At 40.0% G+C, this 25,794-nt stretch overlaps 1 protein-coding gene across 5 annotated transcripts in view; it reads right to left on the bottom strand.

The window, feature by feature from the left end:
* LOC130407689 (synaptic vesicle glycoprotein 2C-like) overlaps positions 1 to 8,824 on the bottom strand; it is a 38,966-nt gene extending 30,142 nt beyond the window's left edge. The window contains exons 1-4 of one of the 5 annotated variants that reach the window (XM_056730826.1): positions 8,467 to 8,824; positions 8,320 to 8,403; positions 8,226 to 8,244; positions 5,563 to 5,687 (exon numbers count right to left, since the gene is read on the bottom strand). The gene's annotated coding sequence lies outside the window, so the exon portion shown is untranslated. Of the gene's footprint in view, positions 1 to 5,562; positions 5,758 to 8,205; positions 8,245 to 8,319; positions 8,404 to 8,466 lie in introns of those variants that run through there. The other 4 variants (XM_056730827.1, XM_056730825.1, XM_056730828.1 and 1 more) reach the window with 4 other exon arrangements.
* Between the last annotated feature and the right edge of the window lie 16,970 nt (positions 8,825 to 25,794).

Here is a 25,794-nt window from a genome sequence, read left to right as displayed (position 1 = left end):
AAGTCCCTCCTTCAGATTTACAGTCACTTTCACTTTTCTATTACAAAAGTCAAAGCCAAAAACACTCATCTCATTTACACCTCAAACAGAAAATTTACCTTCAAACTGATTCCTTACGAATGTTTTAGATTGCTAAACCAAATACGATAGAAAATCATTTCTATAGACGGCAATCATTCATTACTCACAACAAAAACTAACACAGTTTATTAGCAAATACAACATAATCCAACAGTTTTTGACCTGGTGATGGTGACATCAACATTTCAAATAAATGATAAACAAACACTTCTATTAAATAAAATGAAATTGTTCTCACTTTATCTGTAGTCCACTCTTAAAAAAGTTTTTTTGTATTTTATAAATATAATATTATAAAAAAGTAAGAAAGAGATGGTTCTTTGTGGAATCACGAATGGTTCTTCTGTAGCGTCGCTGTGAAAAACCTTTTAAGCTAATTTATTTTCAAGAGTGTATCTTGTGTTATTTTCATGTCCAGACTGAGAACTCCGTCATGAGCTTTGAAAGAGCAACAGTTTGAAGCGACACACACACACCAAAGGAAGTGTGTGTTATTTGCTCGGTATTACACACAAACACGTATTCATTCATTGATACCGATCAGAAACTGAGATTCTTTACATTCACAGAATAAATCAGCTGCAATGCAGCACTGTTTGTTCACACACATCACATCTGTATCTCCACAGCTTTCAGAACAACAGCTCAGAAGGAGAAAACCAGAGGAATATTCAATATCAGAACACTGTCTGTCAGTTTTCAAATACATAATCATGTTGGTTTCTGACATCCAATCCATCATATTACCCTCAGGATACTCTCTCTGTTAAAAGTCAAACGTTGACGGAGCTGATAGCCTAGTGGAAAGTGTTCCGACATCTGACGCTATTGCGCAATCGGGCGACCCGAGTACGATTCCGTCTCGTGGTCTTTCCTTGACCCACTCCCTTCTCTCTCCCATCTCGTTTCCTGTCCTCTCTACAACCCAGCTGTACAATTAAAGGCAAAAAAAAACAAGGCTAATGTTTTATTCTAAGATAAAAGTTACTTGGCCTAACTTTCAGATAAAGGTTCCACCTATAGACCCAAAAACTGTTTTAGAGGTCAGTGTATTACATACAAAAAAAATATGCCATATATTTAAAATCTTACGAAAGGTTCTTTGTGGTGAAGAAAGGTTCTCCAGATTATAAAAATGTAGGAAAAAGATGGTTATTTAAAGAACCTTGGTTCTTCGTGGAACCAGAAAAGGTTCTTCTATGGTATCGCTGTGAAGAACCTTATTATTATTATGGGTAGTTCAATGCAAAAAAGTGTGTTTTGTGGATATTAGAAAGAAATTGTGTTAAATTAAAAGAGATGCACGTCACACTCTCACTATCTGACTGTGTCTTGTTTCTCCTTCACCTCTCCAGAAGAGTCAAATTATCTTCAGATCTTTCTGAATAATGGAGGAGCGTTTCATGTTTTAAAGATCTGGCTTTGGCTGAGATACGATAATTGATTCAACCTCCTCCTACTGTCTGTTTAAACAATATGCTGAGCATCATTCATACTCATTTATCTGCCATTTATAATTCACATCTGGTTGTGATTGTTTGTTTATGTTAACCCTTAGTTGTTATTAATGGGGGAAAATAAGAATTGTATAGACTATCTTGAAAAAAAATTCTGGATTTATTCCAATTATATTCTAATAAAAAAATTATAATAATGATAATTACCATCTGAACACCCTGAGCCAAACGGACAAGAGAAGTGAGAATACGTCCGAGCATAACACAAATCCTCTTAATACATTTATAAAACGGTCAGTTCTGGTACTTGATTCTGATTCTGGCTGAGCCGAGTTAAAAGCCTTATAAAATACCCCGATTTATAACGGCTGACCGCATAACATAGTCTACATATAATTTTGATTACTTTATTTTATGAAACCTTGCTACTCATATGGAATAACAGTTTTATAAAAGTGGCTTAATTATTACACGGCTCGTCGGAATGCTTGATTCTGATTGGCAAGTCGTGACATTTGCAGGTTTGTTATTCCCAGATAACAACCTCTCAAAGCGAATAACACACGGTGACGCGGATGAAGCAAATAATTTTGTCAAATTAAAAGTAAATATGTCTTTTATTAACATATATGACATTATATTTACAAATGATTATTACACGTCTCTTTGGAATGCTAGATTCTGATTGGCCAGTCTAGACATTTGCAGATTCGTTATTCCCAGATTACAACCACTCAAAACTAATAATACTCGGTGAACAAAATCATTTTGACCCATCAAGTTTTTCGACAAAGTAAATATAAATGTCTTTTAATAACATGTATGACATTATATTTACAAATGATTAAAGCAAATTGTCTGTTCGTGACATCTGTTCTTACCTCAGAACTGAAAGTAAGCGGCTTTTCCTTGCGGAAAATGAGCTAATAAAATATTTCAAATTCCCATTACAGTGTTTTTCTCATGTGGCAAGTAGCCGTGTAATAAGCAGAATAATGTACAAGCAGCTAATTGTTATATCGAAATCAGCCCTTCCAGTGTAATACATCACCCCCTCACTTCATGTCGAGTCCTGATCACACTGCCGTGGCTTATTTCTGCGATAACAACCGTCTGCCTGTACATTATCCCTCACACAAGACATACAGAATGAAATGAAGTCCTTTTGACACGTTCATTAGCCCTTGTGTGCAATGAGAATTAAAATCCAGTCCAAACTGCTTGACTCAAGCGCTGATGTGACTCTTCCAGCGGATTCCTGAGAAATCAGCGAAACCTTCATCTGTCCACATTCAGCCACAACAAAACAAATGATTTTCTAACAGTTGGGTTTCTTGGGCCGCTGATACTGTCACAGAAGCCTTCATTAATCACAGCGAGACACAACACACACACACATTAACTACCTCAAGATTAAATACTGAAAGAAGACATTCGCTCATGACACAACCAAACAGCACGACACCAATGAATCACCAATCTAATTCAAACTCAGCGGTGCGTTCTGGATAACACAGACCATTTGACGACCCAAAAGCAAATGAACCCAAGATCAATTTACACACTATTCAACTTTAAAAACTCTACGTCACTCAGGTCGGGTCCGCTGCGGCAACATTGAGCCCCCACACCGACAGATCTAGAAAAACCATGACATCATTTCCTCTCGGACCAAATAAAGGCTGTGACATAATTAGGAGGATGATGTAATCATTGCGACACCCGTTTTCTGCATTAACCCCCGCTTGGAGCTGGACGGGGTAAATGGAGCGCATTTACAGGATACTGCGCCATCAGCAGTTAAGACACGCAGTTTGACCCCTCCACCGACGGGTAATTGTACTCTGAATGGTGGCGTATAAGCAAACAGGACCCATGAGTGAGATGTCACCCTTACACACTCCTGCGGGTACACACACACCTTCATCTCTAAAGTACATTTTGTTTGAGCGAATAATAATTAACTGGCACAAGCAAGGTCATTTCGTATTGTGAAGTCCTGCATACAAAAATAACAAAGAAACAAATATTCTGGTAAACGGTATACAAGCAAATCACACACACGTCCTGCAGGAGTGTAATGATGGATAGGTAAAGGCTTCAATGGTCACCGGGACCCTCCGCCAGCTGTGGGGCTTTCATACTGCACGCCTGCACACATTAAACCACAATGAAGTGTGCGTGTGCGTCTAATGTAGACAGATTGCTACAGTTTCATACTGTATGACTGTAAAACTGTGCCGTGTGTATTGAGTACAATCTGTTCTAGACAATCCATCACGACACAAAACCACTTTTTTCCCGTTTCAAAAAAGAAACTTCAAGTGAGAATGAAAAATCATTCAAAACTGGAATCTTGATGTTGTCATGCAAAAAAATATTTTCAATACCCAACGGATAAACACAATGCTTCAATATGCTTCAGCACAAATGCACAGGGTCAGGGGTTATGACCTCTGTGTGGGGGGGAAATTGTTCTGATCCACTTCACTGATTAGCTGTGTGTGCGTGTGTCTGTGTTTGTGCATGTGTGTGCGTGTGTGTGTGTGTGTGTGTGTGTGTGTGTGTGCGTGTGTCCTAGGTGAGTGATCTAGATTAAATAACTACTATATGAAAACTCTGACACAGCAATAAATTGTTTCTTCATAAAACGCAAATCAATAAAATATTCCTTTCCTCGTTTCCTTTGGAGAACAAAGACCGTAATACTACGATATGTTGATATATGATACTAAATTATATAATGATACAAAAGTATGTAGTATTTACATTATACTTTAACCCACTACTGGATACAACGGCAGTGCCATGGTACACATCAATGTCATTATAGAAAAAACTGAAGTACCACAGTGTCCAAAACAGGTCGTATAATTTTATGAATCTGACTACATCACGTTGCACCAACAAAAGTAATTCAGTTAAAGGTGAAATGAATACAGAACGCTTTTACATCACTTTAGTAAAGATATATATATATATTAATAATGCAGCAGTAGTTCTGTATTCAGCGCATCTCTCTCTCTCTCTCTCTCTCTCCTCTGGGGCTGGTTGTTTCACGCACCGCAGCTTTTACCCTTTTAGCACTGGGCGTAAAGTCCTGAGTGTGCGTGCAGATCTCCAGCATCCATCACCGGCCGGCTCTGACGCAAGCCACAGCCCGTAATGAGATTGAGCCTGTCCTGACATTGTGCATGAGAATCAATCCTGTCCATTCTGTCCTTCTGTCACACACACACGCCATAAAGCCACACTATGAACAGTGGACATTTGCTTTCGAAGAAGAATCTTTATACCTTGCAGGTGCCAAATGTATTCACGAGATCAACCAAATCACAATTCCCACTTTACCTTTTAAGGTTCTATACAGTAAATGTCAATACTGTATGAAAGTGTGCAGTTCCGCCTGGTGAAGCACAGCAGCAGGTCAAACCCAAAATCACAATCGTCTACTTTAACACAGAACTCTTTTATTTGTAAGGTTAACACAACATGAATAACCTGAATGCTATACAATTTATAATGATGTAAAAAGCATTTATATAGGCCCAGATAATAAACTATTCAAACATTTTTATGTTTTAAGTTATGCTTTTACATTCTTTTTTTCTAAAAGTACGCAATAATGTGACAGCGTATCATAACGCAACACTTTCATCTCATTATTCCGACTGGATAAATGGAACTTCAGTAAAAAAAATCAGGGGCGGCTTCGCTTTCAATGTGAACACTTAGATTTACACACGACGGGGTCTTTCGTTTCGTGTAAATTAATGGAAGAGCTGATTTGCGTACACATGCGACAAACGGACGCTTTGGCTGTTGCGTCGCGTCATATTCCGCGCTTTGCGTCACGAGCGTGGCGTTTCTCAGACGCCGAGTCGAGTTGAAGCAGTTCAACTTTGCAAAAAAACGCATCTTGCTTTCAGGACGCAACAGCGTGTCCCGGGTTAATGCAACATAAGTTAATGTCATGCGTTTTCCGTGCGTAAACCTTCACAAGCACTTGCACAAATTCACTCACCTACCGGATTTCACGCCATCTTTTCCATCTCAAGCGGACCGGACCGCGGATCTTTCTTCAGACTTTCTTTTCTTACGTTCTCCTCAATGCAGCAGCAGCGGCGGAGGCGCGTTCTCTCTGCGGTACTTCAAGAAGAAATGAGAAGTGATGGAGAGAGCCAGAGAGAGCGCGAGTGAGAGAGAGAGAGAGAGCCAGTCCCAGTGAATGTGACGCGGCGCGGTGAGTGTACACTGTGAATGTATGCGTGGATATGAATTACACCCCCCTCCCCACCCCACCCGTGACGCATTGCTCTTTTTCCTCGAGTCACGATTCTCCGGAGGCTTTTCTCTTGCTTTGTCGGAGTGACACGGGCGCAACTTTCTGCGCGTCCCCCGACACAGTGAAACAAGAATAAACTGCGGCACGAGGTTTAGACTCGAGTCATCGTGGATGGAGACCCGCCAGGAAATGAGCGTTCGTGGGGTTTGAGTATCGGGTGCGCGCGAGTGCACGCGGGTAATGGAACTCTCCGTGGTGCTGAAGTGAGCGCGGTTGGATTAACACGAGTCACCAAAGCAAACCCCTGCAGATCCACACCAAACGAATCCACTCAAAACTGAACATACATTGAACAGACCCAACAGAACAGACTCCACACCACCACACGATATAAATGTCCTGTGATATTAGCTGATATAAGAAGCTTTAAAGTGTAAGCTGGAGTTCACAGTTCTGGTTCCGAAGCCAATGTCTATTAACATCACAAAGGCTCATGTGAAATTAGTCCCGGGCATGAGTAGGCTTTTCGGTTTTGTTTTGAGCTAAAACGGTTCCCCGGAGAGCTGTTAGGAGAAAATCCATCACACATTCTATCCAGCCTCTCCACACAGATGGAAAGGAGGCCCTCAAACTCTCTGAATGATCTTGGAAATCTTGAGAATGAAAAGAAGCACGAAACTGCAGGAAGGAAGAGATGAGGGTTCCCTTCTCATTCTAACAGCAGCAATAAATATGCAAATGCAGTGGCCAGCGGATCCGACAGCAGCTGTCTGGAGGCTGTTTTCACTTCAAATGGGCCCTAACAAAGTTTCCATATCCATCCAAGAAGATTCAAGTTTATTGGCAGGGCAAAGAAGACATAAGAAGTTATATATACATGTAATTGAATGCAAACTCTTTACTTATTATATTATAAGCAAAACAGATTTTAGTTGATTTTAGATTTTAGCTCCATAATCATTTATTTTGAACACTCAAATGAAAAGGTGGTTTCAGGCCTTTGGCTCTTTCTGTACATCCACACAAGTAAAAACTAAAACTTCTATTTGTGTCTAGATTACGGTATAGTAAACTATAGTCATTTTGCTACAGTGTATAGTATAGTGTCCTATACGTATACCACATTTTACTATAGTAAATAAATACTACAGTATTAGCGTTAGGCAGTACAAACAGAGCCTCTATAAATGATATTGCTTTTCACTGCTTTCTTTGAGTTGAATAACTCCAGCTCTAATATTTCAATTATTTTAGCACAGATGTGAGAGGGTGGATCTGTTGCCATGGTGATGGCATATTGATCAGGGCCTTCAAAAATGAGTGTGGAAACAGTCTCTTGTGTTAGAAGCTTAATGATCAGATCATCTTTAGATACCAAGGTGTCACCAAAGCACCGTAGGCACTCTAGAAACAATAAAACCCAGCAACACACTAGCAACCACCCAGAACAGTCTAGCAACCTCATAACAACCATCAAAAACAGTCCAGCAACCACCCAGAAAACCTGAGGGCAACTTTTGCACAACCCATCACTTCTGCCAGTGTAGCTCTAGTTTGCTAGTATGACACATCCACATCTTTTGTCAAACCTCTCGCCATCCAGTCCATATAACGGTTTCATTTACAGCCCTCTAAACTGACAAAAGTGCAAAGGAGAGATGCAGATAACGACACAATGTTCTCAATTCACTCTCCATCATTATCTGGACGCGTGATGTTGCTTTTAATTGATGCGCAATTACTTGCATCAGTGGGCGACTAATTTCATGCAAATAACCTGAAAAACAGGGAGCTTTTAACACTGTGTGTGTTTGAGTGAGAGTGTGTGCGCATGTGTCTGCAGATAACAACACACACCTGAAGGCGTGATGATGAGGACCCCGGTGGGTGGATGGAAGGGTGTAATTGGTGCCTGTTAAAATTCTCGCCTGTCTGCCAACACATTCACTTTCTGCATGCAAACTTTTGCAAACGTGGCTCATTACAGACAGTTTTCAGGCAGAGACATGTGCTTTCAAATGAATTAACACTTAAATGTTGTATGAAGATGGACGTGGTGCTTATAGAGGTCAGCAGCAGATTTTCATGCATTACAGTTACTTCACACCTATAAGAGGGGTCTAAAACCCAATAAAGTCGTTCGGTGGAACAGAGAAGAAGATATTTTGAGAAATGTCTCAGTGGTTTTCTGCCTGTGTAATGAAAGTCAACAGGGTTAAGTGTCGTTTGATTATCGACGTACTTCAAAATATCTTCTTTTGTGTTCTGCAGAAGAAAGAAAGTCATTCAGGTTTTACATGACAGGGAGTAAATGATGAAAGAATCTTTTGGTGAACTGTCCCTTTAAGAACTGGTGTGAAATACAGGTTAATATTCACTCACTCTCATGCTGTTCCACACACCTGTCTGCTGTTATTCCTCCTGTGGAACACAAGACAGCTCTTTAAGTCATTGAACTCTTTATTCCGGTGGCAAGATATAGAACAGTGACCGTACCAGAGCTCCAGAAAGACATTCTGTCCCTGTTTCTCTCGGTCTGATGTCATTAACCTCGCAGTCTCCGCCAGCTCTTTATCCGACCTGCAGAGACGGTGATTTCAGCCAGTGCTAACATTTCCCATCATGCTTAAGTGCTGTTCTTACTCAAGTGTGTGTGTGATGGTTTGTCTCAGTGTTATCTCTCATCTTCACACAGCTGAACTTCAGTGTCGTTGCCATCAGAGGTCAGAAGACTGCCTGGATGCGTCTTGTTGACAAACCACCCCTAATTCGGCATTTTGTCCAACATGAACACACAAATTAGTCGATGCCTTTTTTTGGTATTATCAGGAGAACAATCAGGAAACTTTTTCAGTTTCTGTTTTGGTGATGCCGGTGACATACATGACACTAAAAAATAAAGAACAGGTTAAGACTTTGAAAAGGTGTTAATGGATATATTTAAGGCTTAGTTCACCCAAAAATGAAAGTTCTGTCATCATTTGCTCACCCTCATGTCATGTCATACCTGTAAAAATTCTTCTAATGAACACAGAGAAAGATATTTGGAAGAATGTTAGCAATTTTCAATTCTGTGACATCATTGACTGTCATAGTAGGAGGAATCAAATGGTAGTCAATGGTGCCCCAGAACTGCTTGTGTTCCTAAAATCCAAATATCTCACTTTGTGTTCAACAGAACAACAAAATACTAAATATTTTTCCTACTATGGTAGTGGATGATGTCACAGAACTAAAAATGGCAAACAATCTCACAAATATCTTTCTTTATTTCTACAGAACAACGAAATTTAAACATGTTTGAAACAACCTGAGGATGAATAAATGATGACAGAATTGTTATTTTTGGGTGAACTATCTCTTTAAAGATAAAATCCATACCTACAGGTTAAATCTGGTACAGTGCATCAAATAGAAACATTTATGTTCAATATTCTACATGGTCCTTATAACTTAAATAAAAATATATAAATATCTACTGAGACTTTCTCAGATTCTGGAATCCCTGTTGCCTAGCAAAGCTTCTCATTGATCATTCATGTTCAAAACGAAATGAATGAATATTCATTTATGAAGGTATAAATAAGCATGTGTAACTGCTAACATACAGGATTTCTGCGGGAATTCCCTGCTTCTGCCTCCGGCTCATGAGAAATTCTCTGTGTAATCGTTTCATTCGAGGCGGATAGGCCTGACATACTGCTAAACTGCTCCATGTGAATTATTCAAAGGAAGGATTTGAGTCTCTTTCATCATCCGAGTTTCCGACAGTGAGCGTGGACCTGCTGCCCGCTGTGTGTGTAAAAGAGGTTTGTGAGACAGAGCGGGATTTTCTGAGAAAGGAAGCACGGAGAATCTGGTAGAAATGACATCACGTCTCATCAGATTTGAACTCTTCTCTGTCACTCATGAATGTCATCCGTTCTCATCACAGTGAATAGAAGAGACAGAAACACATCCGTAAACAGTTTGGCATGACGTCCCACCGCTGTGGCGACCCGCCGGTCATCTGACAGGTGTGACAAAACAAGCAGACAGAAGTGGGCGGGTGTCTGAAGTGTGACCACACATCTGTCCATAGAGATTTATTATCACAGTAGAAAAATAATAACGATTCTTATGAAGTTTGCATTAACAAAAATCAAAGTATGTCAAAGGAGCTTTCGTGTCCTCAACGCCCACCATCCCAATTTAATTCACCGAAAGGAATGGAAAATAGATGTCATATGTTGCGTTATTTTGTGTAGGATTAACGTTTGTTCACTCAAAGCATGTATAGTTGACAAACCGTGGAGGGTGGGCATCATCCAGGCCGCCCGGTCTCGGGTCACGGAAACACACACACACACCTGGCACAGGTGCGGAGGAGCGGTCTGCCGCGTGTTTGCTCATTTCAGGTGCGGCTCTGTCAATAGAACATGAGCTGTGAGGAACAATGAGGAACATATGTGCAGACACATCATCACACAGCTCGATGTGAATCTGCGTTTGTGGTTTCATCGCATCACAGACGTGGGAGGAGAAACAGGGAGATAAATGAAGAAGAAGAGAGAGCGGATCTGTGGGGGTGTACGGCTCCGACAGGACCCTCGCTGTCATCTCAGGTTACCTGCTCGGATAATAAATGGCTGCTGACATTGATGTTAATTGGCTTTATTCTCTACTGCGCCCACGTGTGTGTGTGTGCAAAAAATAAATCAAGACTCTAGCACTCTCCTCTCTAGACGGAGAGAACGCTACATTTATTATTAGGGTGGAGCTGTATTCACAACTTCTGCAGCTCATATGAATTTTTTTTATTTTGATGTCCAGACACGGCTGTAAGAGATGTTTTTCATCCATCAGCCAAAAATGAAATCACAATTTGTATGTATTAGTATGTGTGTGGTCATAGATCTATACACATGTATTTCTCTTCATGTAGCCAAACCTTAAAGCGTTGTGCCGTGTTAATCTCTAATAATGTAATGCCGTAATGTGTCATTAAGTTGTTTATACACCCCCACACATGGAATCCCCGCACAGCAGCGTCTGATTGGCTTTCTGGAGTCACATGACACATTCCTGCTGCGAGTCGTGACTGGAGGAGGGAAACCCACCCTGAAGGGTCTGCAGCAGCTGTGTCACGCCTCGTCTTTACTCCACACACTCGCTCGTCTTACACTTCAACACATTTAAAGAGAGATGGCTTCTTAGTGGTAGCTAACGCACTCACACACATGCACGCACACTCACACACACACTCACTCACTCTCTCACACACACTCCTCTGACTAATGTTACACACACCCGCATTCACTCACACACACACTCACTCACTCTCTCACACACACCTCCTCTGACTTGTCACACAAACACACACACACACGCACACTCACTCACTCAAACAAACACACACACACACCTCCTCTGACTTATGTCACACAAACACACACACGCATACAAAAACACACATCCTCTTACTAATGTCACACACACACACCACCTCTGACTTATGTCACACAAAAACACACACAGATGCACGCACGCACGCACAAACACACACACACACACTCACTCACATCCTCTGAGTAATGTCACACACAAACACACACGCAATCTCTCTCTCTCACCCACACAAACACACACACCTCCTCTGACTTGTGTCACACACTAACACACACACACACACACACTCACTCAAACAAAAACACACCTCCTCTGACTAATGTCACACACAAACACACACACACACACTTTCTCTTAATAATGTTACTAAAAGCACACACTCTCTCACACACAGTAACACTCACTCACACAGTCTCACAAGCGCACACACACACACACATGATGGTGGTAAACTGCAGTAATACTGTCTCTGCTCACTAGAAAAGCAGATTTTATAGATGACAGAAACACTACACTTTACGGAAATGTTTAAAATAAAGAAACAGATTTAAATGAAAGAAAACCAACTCAAGTAAAGGATCTCACCGTGTGCACCGTTTCTGACTTGTTGTATTTTAAATCAGAAGCCTTGAAGCCACAAACATCACATCAGTTAAACAACATCTGTCATTAAAAGAGTCTGAGCAGAGAACTGGCCTTTCAAATGATCATCATCATCAGATCACTGCACGTCTATAAACAAAACAAACAAAACAACACATCAAATCATAAACACTGACATATCTTTCCCCAAGAGTCTAAAGAAACATCTTCAGAGAATACAGATGATCTAACTGTCAGAAGTCTATATGTAGCAATTTTCCTCAGCCATTTTCTGTTTTACTGATATTTTATATATGTCAGAATTGTTCTGAATTCACCTGAACCATCTTAAACTGAGACATTTTCATTTTGGGAAAAACTGCAAAGGCCACACTTGAAGCATCTTTGCTGAAATACTAAAGAGATGGGGTCTCAGTTATTCTATAAGTCTGCAAGACTATCAAGCCCTACATTGTGATCTTAAACCATCTTTCCACATTCACAGAACAGAACTGAATGAAGGTCCAGTAAACAGAGCTGTCGAACACTGAGCACTGAGCGGCTGTTCTATTTTAATCTGATACGCTTTCAGATGGAAGCACTCATTGATTTATAAAACGTTGTGCAGAACATTCTCTTAAACTGAACTCTTGTTCCTGGGAGCTCTAAATCATCTGTGATGTGGATTCTAGATTTGTTCTCATCCAATTGATCCAATTAAAGGAACAGAATATGCAAAAATGACACCGTATCTGATATTGAAACATTGGAAGACTGCTGAACAAAAGCGGTGGTTATTTCAGACCGTCATTATTATTAAATGTTGCTCGTTTATTGTGAACAGGAGGAGGTGTGCTTCTGCTGACCTACTTCCTGTCAGATCTGTGCTGGAATCAGACACATTGATCAATCCAGCCACATCAGAACAGAAAACATCCTTCAAAAGTGCTCATTCATGTGAATAATGACCTGACCAAACACAAACACACAAACACACACACACACACACACACACTATGATAGATAAACCCCCCAAAATACTCTAAAGTCTGGACACGAATGCCGCGAATAAAAGCGTCTGCTAGATGACAAAATATAAATGTTGTGCTAGACGCAAAGAAGTATTACGTGATGGAGGTTTTTTTGGTCAAGTTTGTGGAAAACATATCTATGCAGAAAAAAACTTTTGTATTGCACACGCTCCCCTTTACCTTACAGAACACGCATCTGAACTCAGATTTCTGTAGCGGTTGATTTCTATTGAGGGCAAATGGAGCGCTTCAGGGAGAACGAGAAAACGTGAGACAGAAAATGTTAGCAGATGTTTCAGTACAGCGTGTTCGTGGCTCAAAGTGTATTTGAGTGGCGTACCGCCGCTGGCCATTGAGCTCTACAGCGACGTCACAATGATCTAAAAATACATTCATTTAAAAAAATCCCACGGCTACACATGCATCTGAAGTGCAGGCATTTGTGTTATCTCTGTGTGTGTGTGTGTGTGTGTGTGAGGTCTAGTGAGAGAAAAGCTGAAGGCAACAGGAGAGGAGTTCAAACTCTTCACATGAGTCTCATAATGTGGCTGGAGTACTTTCAGTAATGCCCCACAGCTTCTGCACAACACAACCGAGACAAACACAAAGATTCAGATGTGAACGTCTTCTGGATTGTGCTTTCTAACCATCAATTTCTTTTACACCAGCGCCATCTCTTCTTTTCATCCACAAACAAGTGTATGACTCAACCACACACACAAACACACACGCATGCAAAAACACGCACACAAACAAACACATGCATGCAAAAACACAGAAGCGCACGTATACAAACAAATGCATGCATACAATAATACAAACTCACGAATACAAAAACACAAACAGGCACGCATATACACGCATGCAAAAACACACAAACGCATGCATACAAAATCACACACACAGGGACACACGCGCACACACAGGCACCCATGCTGACACACACACAAAAACAACAAACTCATGCGTACTAAAACACATACACACACAAATGCAAAATCACAAGCACAAGCCACATCCACACACACACGCTAACAAACAAAAACACAAACTCACAAACAAAAACACAAACTCACGCATACTAAAACACACACACCCATGCAAAAACACATACACAAGCGCGCACACACAAACACATGCATACAAAAACACTCACAAACACGAAAACACACACACACAGAATCAGACAAACAGAAACACTCACCTTGGCTCTCCTGGTGTGTGGACAATCTCTCATCTTTCATGTTTTTTCGTTGATTAGGAACATCAACAAGAAGTGATGCTGTTCCGAAGATCAAGTCTCCATGGTAACCGGTTGTACAGGATCGTTCTGTTCAAACTCCATTCTCCTTCTGAAGGGACGGAAGGATGACGCATTCATAGTAATATGAATGCTAATTCTGATGGAAGTCTTGAGCTCATCTAAACAAGCATTCGAACCGGACTCATGATGTTGAACACAAACACATTGAGTCTTCTTCAAAGACTGCAGTGAACAGATTTTTCTTGTTCAAATAGCTACTAATACTTTAAATGTTCTTAGAGAATTGAAAGGAAGGGTGAATCGTCGCTGTACATGACATTTGTTTGAAATTATGTTTGTGACTTTGGTCTCGGGTCAAAGGAGCATCTATGATCAAGTGTGGGTGTCTGACACAAACCCCAGGGCCACAAACACGCGCACACGTTACGGATGATCAAATTCAGAGTTTTCACCGCTCGGCTTCTCCAGGGGTCTGTGATCTGTCCACATGCATTAGGTGAAGCGGATCACTGTGGAGTAAACGGTGTCCTCTTTAGAGGTCCTGAAGTGGATATCCCCGTCTGTGGGTAGAAATTAAAGAGAGAGTAAGACCTTTAACCAAGTGTGGGATGGCAAAGTAAGAACTGGTTTCATTTTTTACAATGATATATATTCAGACTGCTGAAGCTTATTTCTGTTGTTTTTTTGTATTTGTGTATAATGTATGTGTTTATTTTCAAATATACCATGATACTTTTGACGAGCGACTGCGTTATATTTCTGGCTTATGTTATCTCTATTACAGCGTTTCTCAAATGTTTTTGTTGTAAGGCCCCCTCTGTGCATGGTGATTCGCTCGGGGGGGCCCTAAATAAACCCAAAATATATTCAATTATACAATGCTGGAACATCTCCTTCTTTTGGTTGGCGGTCTTATTTTTTTATGTCTAACTGCACATAATGTATGATACATTTCTATTTCTAAGTCCCCCTCCCGGATCCATCTTGGGGTCACTAATCTGAGAACCAGTACTCTACTATATAACATTATCTGCATATAGCAATCATATATAAGAGAAAAGAGACTGAGGACAAACATCTCTGGCCTCACAGACGTCATATCTCGTCTCATCATTTCATTAGCGTCTGGTCAGTCAGCTATATTAGTATTAGTAAATAAGAACCACGGCTATAATACCTGTACCTCCATCAACCCAACCAGGAGAGATTTAATTACCGGCCACAAACACACACACACACACACAGAAGATAAATGTGAATCTCTTGATCAGCGTTCCGCTGGCGTGATATCCTGCAGAAATGGCATATGGAGGCCGTGGAGTGTTTCATCTGCTCATGCCGGTCATCTGAGTACAACACATCATGTGTTTATTACCCACAATAGAGATCATGCTACAGTAACAGCCCGTATATATGAAGCAGTGTAAAGATTCATAGTGACATAATGCACATCATGTGACCCGTTGAGAAGAACTTGTGATTCTCGCCTGGCGGAGAGTAAAACTGGCAACAAAAATAGACTTCTATTAGAGGATGGACCTGAGCCATATATACAGATGGTAATATTATAGAGTCAAGCAACCAAATAAGAATGCTTAAAAAAAACTGCAGTTGTAGTAGATACTATTGTATACAATTAGTTCCTAGAAATATTACAGTGTGTGTATGGGCTTCTTCAGATTTATAAATCTGCATCATTTATGGAAGTATGTGTGGTTAATGGAAGAGGAATATTACAGATGCTATAAATGTTTACATTTATTCTCTTTGGTTCATGACCACCAAAGAAACAGATTGAGCAAGACAGACAGATGCTTATCTTTCTTTCTCATGAAACACATTTGATTCTCATGAGGCTGTTACCTGAATCATCACAACACCATTAAACTTGCACAACTCCCGGCGCTTCACCCTCATTCAGCGGCGGCAAACATTTAACAGCCAAGAGCTTTTGCTAATAACAAACACAAAAGAAATAAAATGAAAATTCAGCTTTGACGTCCTGAGTCTTTGCTAAAATAATGCAATTCATACATAAAACATCAATGTGCACGGATCTCAAATGCGTTTCATGTAAGCATTAATTTTCTCAGGTACTGATGCTATTTAGGAGAACAGACACAAAACTCTTCATAATAAATCTAAAAATAAAATGAAAAAATATGATGAAGAAGATCATGAGATCTCAAACTCACTATGCTAGTATAAAGTCAAAGCAATGTATTTGGATTGTGAGTGACAGCCATCAATCAAAGATCAGACATTGTTAAAGTGTGTGTGTGTGTGCGTGTGTGTGTGTGTGTGTGTGTGTGTGTCTGCTGGGACATAAACATCATCTGTAACAAATGACTGACAGCTGTAGAGCGAGACAGAAAAGAGTGTTGATTATAAAAGCAGAGGGGACACCGAGTACCTGTAAGTCCTGTAATTGTGTATTGTGTCATTTCTCTCTATGTGATCATCATTCAGCGTGTATAAAAGGAACAGAATATGAGAAAGTCTGCATTGTTACGGCCCCACTGAGACATTCAGACTGATGGAGGTGCTCAGAGAGAGAGAGAGAGAGAGAGAAAGAGAGAGAGAGAGAGAGAGAGAGAGGGAGAATGGTACAGGAGCGCAACCTACCGGTGGATCACGTTCACAAAACTCATTGTACAAAAGCACATTTCCAAGCAAACCAGTTCTATGATCTACAATAGAGAGAAAAGAAATTAGATTTTAGTCATAAAAACCTGTAGTTGTGCAGGATGGATCCTGTTGATCTAAAGTCTGAATCTGAAGTTTATAAAATATGCTAAAAGACACCAATGTCCAAGAATATACGGTTTCTTGATAATGCTGCTCAGAATAAATCATTCTTTAAAAGAAAAATACAGCTCATGAACAGCAGAATGTGCAAAATGTGATGCTGGGTCAAAGGTAAACACATATCGACTATTCCATGATGGAATTGGAATTTCCATCCAATAATGTGTTGGAGCAACCCATTCTATAGAAGTAACGTTCTATGGTTTACTGAGCTGAAAAATATCATTTCTTTACCCCAATCTTTTGGTTGTTATCTTGATTGATGTGACCTCTAACAAGTCAATACAGTAAGAGCAAGACCCCTGCTGTTCCCCTTGTGTAACAGACGAGCAATCTGCCCATTAAAGCTCGTGGGGTTTAAAGACAAACACAGAATAACACGAGCCTTTGATATAACTAAAGCTGTATTTGCCCTAAAAAGGCAGTAAAACAAATATAATTCAAAAGATGGTTATCTGTTATTTTCATGTGCGTATTGCTGTGAAGTAAACCTGCATTGCGCGTGCGGAGGGAAACAAGCGTCACAACACATGCAGCTTGAACAGAACCGAACTAGTTATACTGGGAAAACTTGGTTTGGGAAAACTTTACGGGGCGATACTCACAGATAATATATAAAAGATGTATATATATATATTGACGGACGCTGCCTTGAACGCTGTGGCCCATTGCAGTGACGAGAAACGAATCCGCCATGTTGGACCGGGCAAGACTTCACAGCAACACTCATGTTTACAGGGGAGATTCTAAGTAAGGGTGGGCAGAACTGTTTTATACTCAACTTCAATGTCATTTAAAGCTAGAAACTTAAACGGAATTCTGCTTTAATCCAGGAGAAAAACTACAGCTGTTGTAGGCTACTTGTAATAGCGCTATTTTCCGATCCAATATGGCGGTGACGTTGACGTTCGATTCCGCCAATCTTGTATGTATGTCGCATGAAAAATTTGGCATCCAATTAAATTATATTTAGTTAACTATATTTAAGTAAAATTAAAACTGTTTTATTGGCATACAATTAACACACATATCCTCACATAATTGCGTGTTCAACTTTCGCATGTGCACACAATAGCCTAACACTAATCACAACTTCAATCAACAAATGCTCCTCAGGTAAGAAGCTTGTTTCATTAGAGAAAGTGCTTAGGTTATAATTTCACTGTCATTGTGCGTGCGTGCATGAAATATACGGTTGATTTATTCGAACGGGGAACAGTTTGCACTCATGCGTATGATGATGACTGTAATTCCGGGTGGGAAAAATCGCTGAGTGGGCATCTGCTGTCGTTTACAAGGTCACAGCATTCCAGATCTCAGAGCTGCAGCGTTCCAGGGACAAATCTAATGGATAATTTGTCATTACAGTTATGTGCATGTATGCAACATTTACTATACACACAAATACTCAGTCTTGCCAACATTTGCACTACCAAGTTGTCCTACAGACACATTTTCCTACAACTACAAAATTGAAATTATACCTCTGTGTGTGTAAAGAATGTTTTTATTTTTTTTCAAAAATTGACATGGGCAGCCACCGTCTATTTCTCAACATTACTGTTTAATAATAAAAACACACATCATCTTCAATTCTAATAACAGCACCCAATGCGGGACACAAGCATCCATAACACAACATGAGGATAGCCAACAATACTTCTGTTTTGACAAGTTTAGGACTTCCTGCAGTACACAGTTAATGTCTTTCACCAGCAGGTGGCGTCACTCACTGCAAATCACATACGGGCTATACATGGACCCACAGTTATATAATGTTAAATCTCTCTCTCTCTCCCTCTCTCACTTCTGTATAGCTGCAGTTGTCCCCATAAAGCAGGTGTTCTACTGATAACAGCCGAACACAAACAAAATGGCACGTACACACAGTATCACATACAAACAAAATACAAGCACCCTCCTTTGTGTAGCTGCTTTGGAAATGCAGGGTGTAACTAGGGGTGTGTTTCACTTGTGTTCCTGTGTGTGTGTAGAGCAGAAACACAATGATCACATATAATCTGGTTGACTCCAGGAGCAAAAGGCAACAGTTGGGTGTGAGAACAAATGAACATCTGCATCCCTGAACCTGTTTGGACATCTAAAGACCCTCCCTCAAGCCCCCAGGCCATTTCGATGTGTTTTGTGTTCCAGACAAACAGGAAATGATTTAAATCATCAATGCAATGATGATAATGCATGGTTACCACAGCAACAGCAGGATGTCTGTTTTCAGTGGCTTTCCTGTGGCTCAGTGGTCAGAGCATGACGCTAGCAACGCCAAGTTCATGGGTTTGATTCTAGGGGATTGCACATAGTCAGAATCAAATGTGTAACACAATGCAACGTAAGTCGCTTTGGATAAAAGCGTCTGCCGAATGTATGAATGTTAATGTCTCCTAGAGCTCCTGATGCAGTGATCGATCAGAATCAGTAATCGATGATGGTTGTTATTGATTATATTAAGAGCAGGCGTTAACACAAGAAAATATGGATTTTGCCGATGTGATAATGATGTATAAATTACTTCTGGTGTTGAACTCATTCGGGTTTTCAGAAACATGGTGAAAAGAGTTTTTACATGACTATTAATGTTTTTTGTACTGTATCAACCCCAAACCATAAAAAAATGCAGACATGTTTTTACAAATAAATTCACATATAAAGTATGTAACACAATTTGCATTTGTGCATGACTGTTGGGTTAATATCAAACATTATCTCTCCACAATAAATAGCAGACTACTCAAAAGTATACATGTTTTCTCATCATCAGCATGATGTAGTTATTGAGTATGAAATGATTCTTTCTCAAAAGTGCAAAGACTGCAGGCTATTTTCATCACAGCGCTCATATCTCGACAGATTCTTAACACCAGCGGTCTACCACAAACCTCATCCATCTATCATTTTTCCTAAAATGCTCAGGACAGTGAAACAGAGACCCTTACAGAATCAGGTTTTTGTGTTTGTGTCAAGGATTGAGAATCAATGTCAGGCCGTTTCTCTCTGCACTGAGTACCAAAGAAAAGAACGGGTCAATATTTGCAGTCGGCATTCAAACTCGCCCACGGAATGAAAGAAAGTGTGTGATGAATGATTTCTCACAGCTGAGATGCAGTTTGAGATAACAGTCTGTCACACAGAGACCATGAGACTGAGACAAAACCAGGTTTAGGTGTTAACAGCTGCCAGCGGTCACACGTTGTGATCTGTGGACAAGTTCTCTTCTGTTATTAAACAAAAAGCTGCTGGTAAAAATAATCGAAATTCACCAAATACTCTGCCAGAGCTCAGGGAGAGAAAGTTCAGTATTTAAGGACTGATGGTTGTTGAAACACAGTCCGGAGGTGTAAATGAATGTGGGTTGTTGAGGTAAAATAATCTGGATTTAAGTCAAATTGATGAGAAAGTCATATTTGAAATTGTATTGTGTTTTGATTGCAGACTTGACAAACCTGAGCTCAGTTTGACACTTTTTCTCATGGGAAATTTCTGAGACACATATGATCTGTGACCTATAGAATAAAGAGAGTCGTACAACATTTTCACCTTAATATCAGTACACAATGATGTCATTCCTATATGGTCAGCTGATCTTTCCTCTACAAAGTGAAGTTAAACCGACTACAGAGAGCTAACGTTACCATAAAAACAACATTCAGACAGAACACAGACCGGCTGAGGGAAGCGTGTGTTTATGAAAGAGTGATGTGGTGTAAGTCTGATTGGGTGGTCTCATTCATCACGGAAATAAAGGAGTTTTCTTTACAGCAGATTCACGCAACTGATCCTGAATCAGAACACAGCCGTATGTCTGTAGCTCATCACCCCCTACTGGATAAACTGAGTTATCTACACTCAAACTGAGTTATCTACACTTAAAGGGATAGTTCACCTAGAAAAAAGAATCTTTCATCATTTATTCACCCTTGTGTCATTTCAAATCTTTACAACTATCTTTCTTTAGCAGAACGCAGAAGAAAATATTTTGAAGAATGTCGATAACCAAACAACACTGAACTCCACTGACTTCCATTGTATGGACACAAAACCACTGAGAAATTTCTCAAAATATCTTCTTTTTTTCTCGACTGACGGAAGACTCACATACCATATCATGGTGAAAGTGTTTCGCTCGTTTTTTCATCAGAAAACCTTTTAGTAACATTTAGTTTATAGTTATCTATAACAAACTACTTTATAGCAAACACAGTAATTATGTAATAATGACTGAGATCAATAATGATTTAGGTTACAGTAATATATTTTGACATTTTTGTTAGAGAAAGGTAAATGTAATGCCCATCATGTTTTAAGGGAAGAATACAGTGATGATTCATTAATGTGTATTAAGTCTTATATTTAATTTTATGTTTGTTTTAACTTTGACCACTAACATGTCATTTAAAAGGGTTAGGTCATTTACGACACCAATACTCATTTCTTCCTGTGTCCACATATTTGCTGCTCACACAAGTAACATTATTTGGAAACAAACAAACAAAAAAGCTAAAGGCATTATTTGAACAATCATGAATACATTCATTCATTCATGTTTCAGATGTCCAGTTTGTCACACGTCACGTTCTTTAATAAACATACCAATAAACACCACTGGACTCAGAACACGGAATCTTAAACTTTCAACCATGTGATCAACATGATTGTGTAACAGGAAATTTCATTATAGAGAAAAGAAACTCGTGAAAATCTGACCGGTGCTCTTTAAAATGTCGAAGTGGGATCTTGAGATTCACACTGTAAGAGGTCAAACACACACACACACACACAAAGTGAAAGCATCTCAAATGAGATTTGTGCTGTAAACTGGATGTGTGGATGGTTCAATTGTGAAAGCCCGTTGCGGTGTGTTGGTGCATTGCGGACGTTAACCCTCATGACAGTGAGAGCGGCTCAGCAGAACAGAGAAAAAAGATATTACTCCTGTTATCTCACCGCAACAGCCCACTGCATCACTAAACGCTACTAAACACAGGATCTGTGTGTGTGATTTCATCCTCAGACTCTCTGAGCTGTGTTCACCCGACCGTTATCAGAGAGGAAATAGAAACCCTGAGGCAGAGGAGCTCCATTAACCGACACTGTCAAACCAGCAGATGCTTTTGTTTCCCAAAGACTTCAGTCCCTTCACAGCCCAGATTTTAACTCATTTGGAAAATTCCTATTAAGCCCCAAAGCCATGTAGCTGATGTAAAGTCATATAGTTAAACATGCAATACAAAAAAAAACATTGAAAATGATGCATCCACACACATATTTATTGATTTAAATAAATGTGTATAGTAAAATGAGACATAATCATAATTGAAATCTTCTAAGATTTGAAAGAGTAATAACGTCAGCAATAAGATTCTCTTCAGCTGGACAGCTCAGCTCTGGTCAGGTGCAAACACACACGCTGCTTTGATTCTGTGAGCAGATACATGCCTGCAGCTTTCAAACATAAGAGATGCCTTTCAATTCCTTTACAAATGGAAAATACTTTAAAAGCGAGAGAAGAAGGTTCTTTGTCTGGTCTGACAGTGGTTTGGAAAATCTGTTCTGTCTCTGCTGTTGAGACATGGTCATGTCTGATGTCTTTGTGTGAGGTTTGGAGGGGTGTTATGTTATGTTAACTCACCGCTTTCTCTAATAATGATGATGAACGCTCAGTCCATGTTCCGTGCAAACACATAAGAAATGTCTTTTAATGGTTTTGAAATAATACATCTATGTTTAACGATTTGTATTCTTCCACTTAAAAAAGATAGAGATGCATAGCAAACAAGGTGTGATGTTTATGTGCTGACAGTCTGAAATTACACTTTATATACACCTTTCTATTCATGTGACATTGCAGTCGTATAACGGTTACATCTGCTGTTATCTGCAGCTACAGACTTACCATTTTAGCATATTTGATATTTGCATATTAGTTATTTAGAAAAACATACTGGAGTAACATCCAATATGTATGGAATCTGGATTTCTTTGAATGTAAAAGTGGGAATGGCTGTTGTGATTTGTGTACTAGTGACCTCAGGTTTGTGTTGTACTCCAGTAGGGGGCGGGTGGGAGTCTGGGACCCTGAACCATAAGGAATCATTTAGGGTGGGGATGGAATGTTTTCTGTGTTAGAGCTGTTGACTCACCGAGCCCAGAGAATCACACACACACACACACCCACACACCCACAGAGAGAGAGACAGAGAGAGAGAGAGAGAGAGAGAGAGAGAGAGAGAGGGAGAGAGAGAGAGAGGGAGAGAGAGAGAGAGGGAGAGCGAGAGAGAGAGGGAGAGCGGGAGAGAGAGAGAGAGAGAGAGAGGGAGGGAGGGAGAGAGAGAGAGAGAGAGAGAGAGAGAGAGAGGGAGGGAGAGAGAGAGAGAGAGAGAGAGAGAGAGACAGAGAGAGATGAACAAAGTCAAATTATTTTGGAAGTCTATGAGAGAATGTTTCACTAACAACAGTCCCGTAACTCTGTCCACCCTCAGGGGAGTGCATGTAGTTCACATTCTGCAGCAGTCCTGTGTGTGTATGTGAATATCAATGTGTGTGTGTGTGTCTGGGTGTGTCAGAGACAGGCAAGTAACCAGCTGGTGTTGAAATTGGTTGTACGAAACAAATGTTTATAATCCAGGAGTTCTGGAAATGTTGACAGATATGTGGTGCTGTGCGTGTGTGAGCTGACAATGCATTTTATGTATTATTTATGTATATTCAGATTCAGTTTTATAATCAATTGTTACACACGCACAAACTTTAACAACAGTTTTTAAATTTGCTAAGATTATTTATTTTAGTAAATCTTCAATTTGTGTTCTTTACATTTCAGTAATTTCAGTTTACACACGTGCACGCACGCACACACACACAGAATGCACTTTGCAGCTCTTGGACCCTTGACTCTTTACTGCCAACTGTAAAGTTACGGTAGATGAACCTTTATATACGTTCATTAAAGAACAGCTGAGCTCATGCATTTCAAATGGCCGTCTGAGCTGCAGTTTACGCAGTTTCCTCATACTGATGTGCTTCAATCGCACAGCACCCTGTAGTCAGGTGAATTACTCTTCTGGCTCTGTTGAGTCACCATGCATAATTGATGCCATCCAGCATTAGCTAAACAAAAGCATTGAGCTCTGATGAGTAACAGAAGCCATTTTAAACTCTAACAAACTCTCCTGTGGTGCTCTGACATTAACACATGTACAGTAAATGGTTTTAAACCTCAATAGCGTTTGTGCCAGGAAAAGTCTGATTGTTTGTTCATGTAGTTAAGTCAGATATAAAGACACATTGTGTCAGTTCGAGACGATAACTCATTTTTACAGTGAGAATTCACAGCATTACAGTCTCTCTGGTGTCTGTCAGCACAATCTCTCAGATAAAACTCGGGTGCTAATCCGCAAAACATGAGGCATCGACTCAATCAAAATCCTTTCAGTACCTCACGAATCCGCACAAGATTCACGTCCAGCACGGGATATGGCTGTCATTCTAGAACTCTGGATGACCCTGTGACCGGCTGGGTGTGAAAAGTTGGCATATTCTACAGTTCTGACATTCCAAGACTGCAACATAGAAACAGCTGTGAAGATTATTCTAGAACAGATACCCCCCCACCACCACGCTTATCTCTCGCTGGTGAGCTACTGAAATCTCATGAAGTCAATCATCTCTATTATTATTACTCATACTATAGGGTTAATGGTCTTTGAAAACCCCCCAAGAGGCCCGAAAACTAGGAGAGAAAACCCATTTCTCAAAAAAATATTCAAAGCACATGATAACCTGACTTTTATTTTTTAACGCTAGGTATGAAATTTCAGTGTATGACTCGTCCAGTATGTATGTGATCAAAATTATGCAGAATTACGAGTCATCGTATCTATAATTTCGATCATAAACACATCGGATTAAAAGTATGTAAAAATTGTGTTTTATTGATTACTGTAACATGTTCATCATCTTAATAACATCTCTCTCTCTCTCTCTCTCTCTCTCTCTGTAGTGTGTGAAGTATTTAATGGCCCTTTAAATGGATGTAAAGCATTTTACAGGGCTGTGTCACGGGTCTCATGGTTAAAGATTCAAGGGATCTCAACTGATACCACTTTTAGTCCACCGGTCATTTTCAAATGATGTGGTTAAATAATATCACTGTTCTAAGTCTCGGTTCAAATCTATGCTAAATGAAATTATGCACAAATCAGAAGCTGATACCAGACATCTCATTTAGCTATGCAAACATGTGTCCTGCCGTGCCTGGCTTTCTGAGGAACACTGCTAATCTGAGGCGTGTGGGGAAGAGGAGGAGTTCTGCTGGGCTAATGGAGGTCCTGATGGAGGTCTCGTGGTCTCCCTCACGAGTCTTATGACCTAGTCCAGCTCTCAGTCAAAGCCAAACACATGACACGGTCGTGAGATGCATTCACGCATGCTTGTGAATGAACAGCGGAAAACGAGTTTGTACAGTGCATTTTTGGGAATTTACTTTATATCCAGATCAATTTTCTTTTTGCTTAGTTAAGAAAAGTGTAGCTGCCCTTAAAGTCACGATCCAGACTTTCTCAAAGAATCTGAGGATAGTAAGTGTACACTCATTCAGTAAGAGCATTAAATATGAAAAGAAAAAACTTCCTCATCGTATATTAAGGAAGTGAAACTGTTAGCTAAGGTTAGTTGTGCATGTGTGGGTGTGACATGTTTATGCCATAAGTATGATTGCCATAATCATGACTAATAAGATCATTTTCCCTTCAGTGACTAATGCACACGCGTCCCTCGAAGCCCCGAGAAAGAGAGGGAGACAAGTACGACATATCGTGTGTTTAGTGCGAATAAAAAGTAACAGACATAAATATATCTGACAAAATAAATCACCTTTAGATTTTG

The sequence above is a fragment of the Triplophysa dalaica genome, chromosome 19 (genome assembly GCF_015846415.1).
Source record: "Triplophysa dalaica isolate WHDGS20190420 chromosome 19, ASM1584641v1, whole genome shotgun sequence".
In the NCBI taxonomy this organism is placed as follows: domain Eukaryota; kingdom Metazoa; phylum Chordata; class Actinopteri; order Cypriniformes; family Nemacheilidae; genus Triplophysa; species Triplophysa dalaica.
Note: the sequence above shows the minus strand (reverse complement) of the source record. Positions and strands in the feature narration are given on the sequence as shown.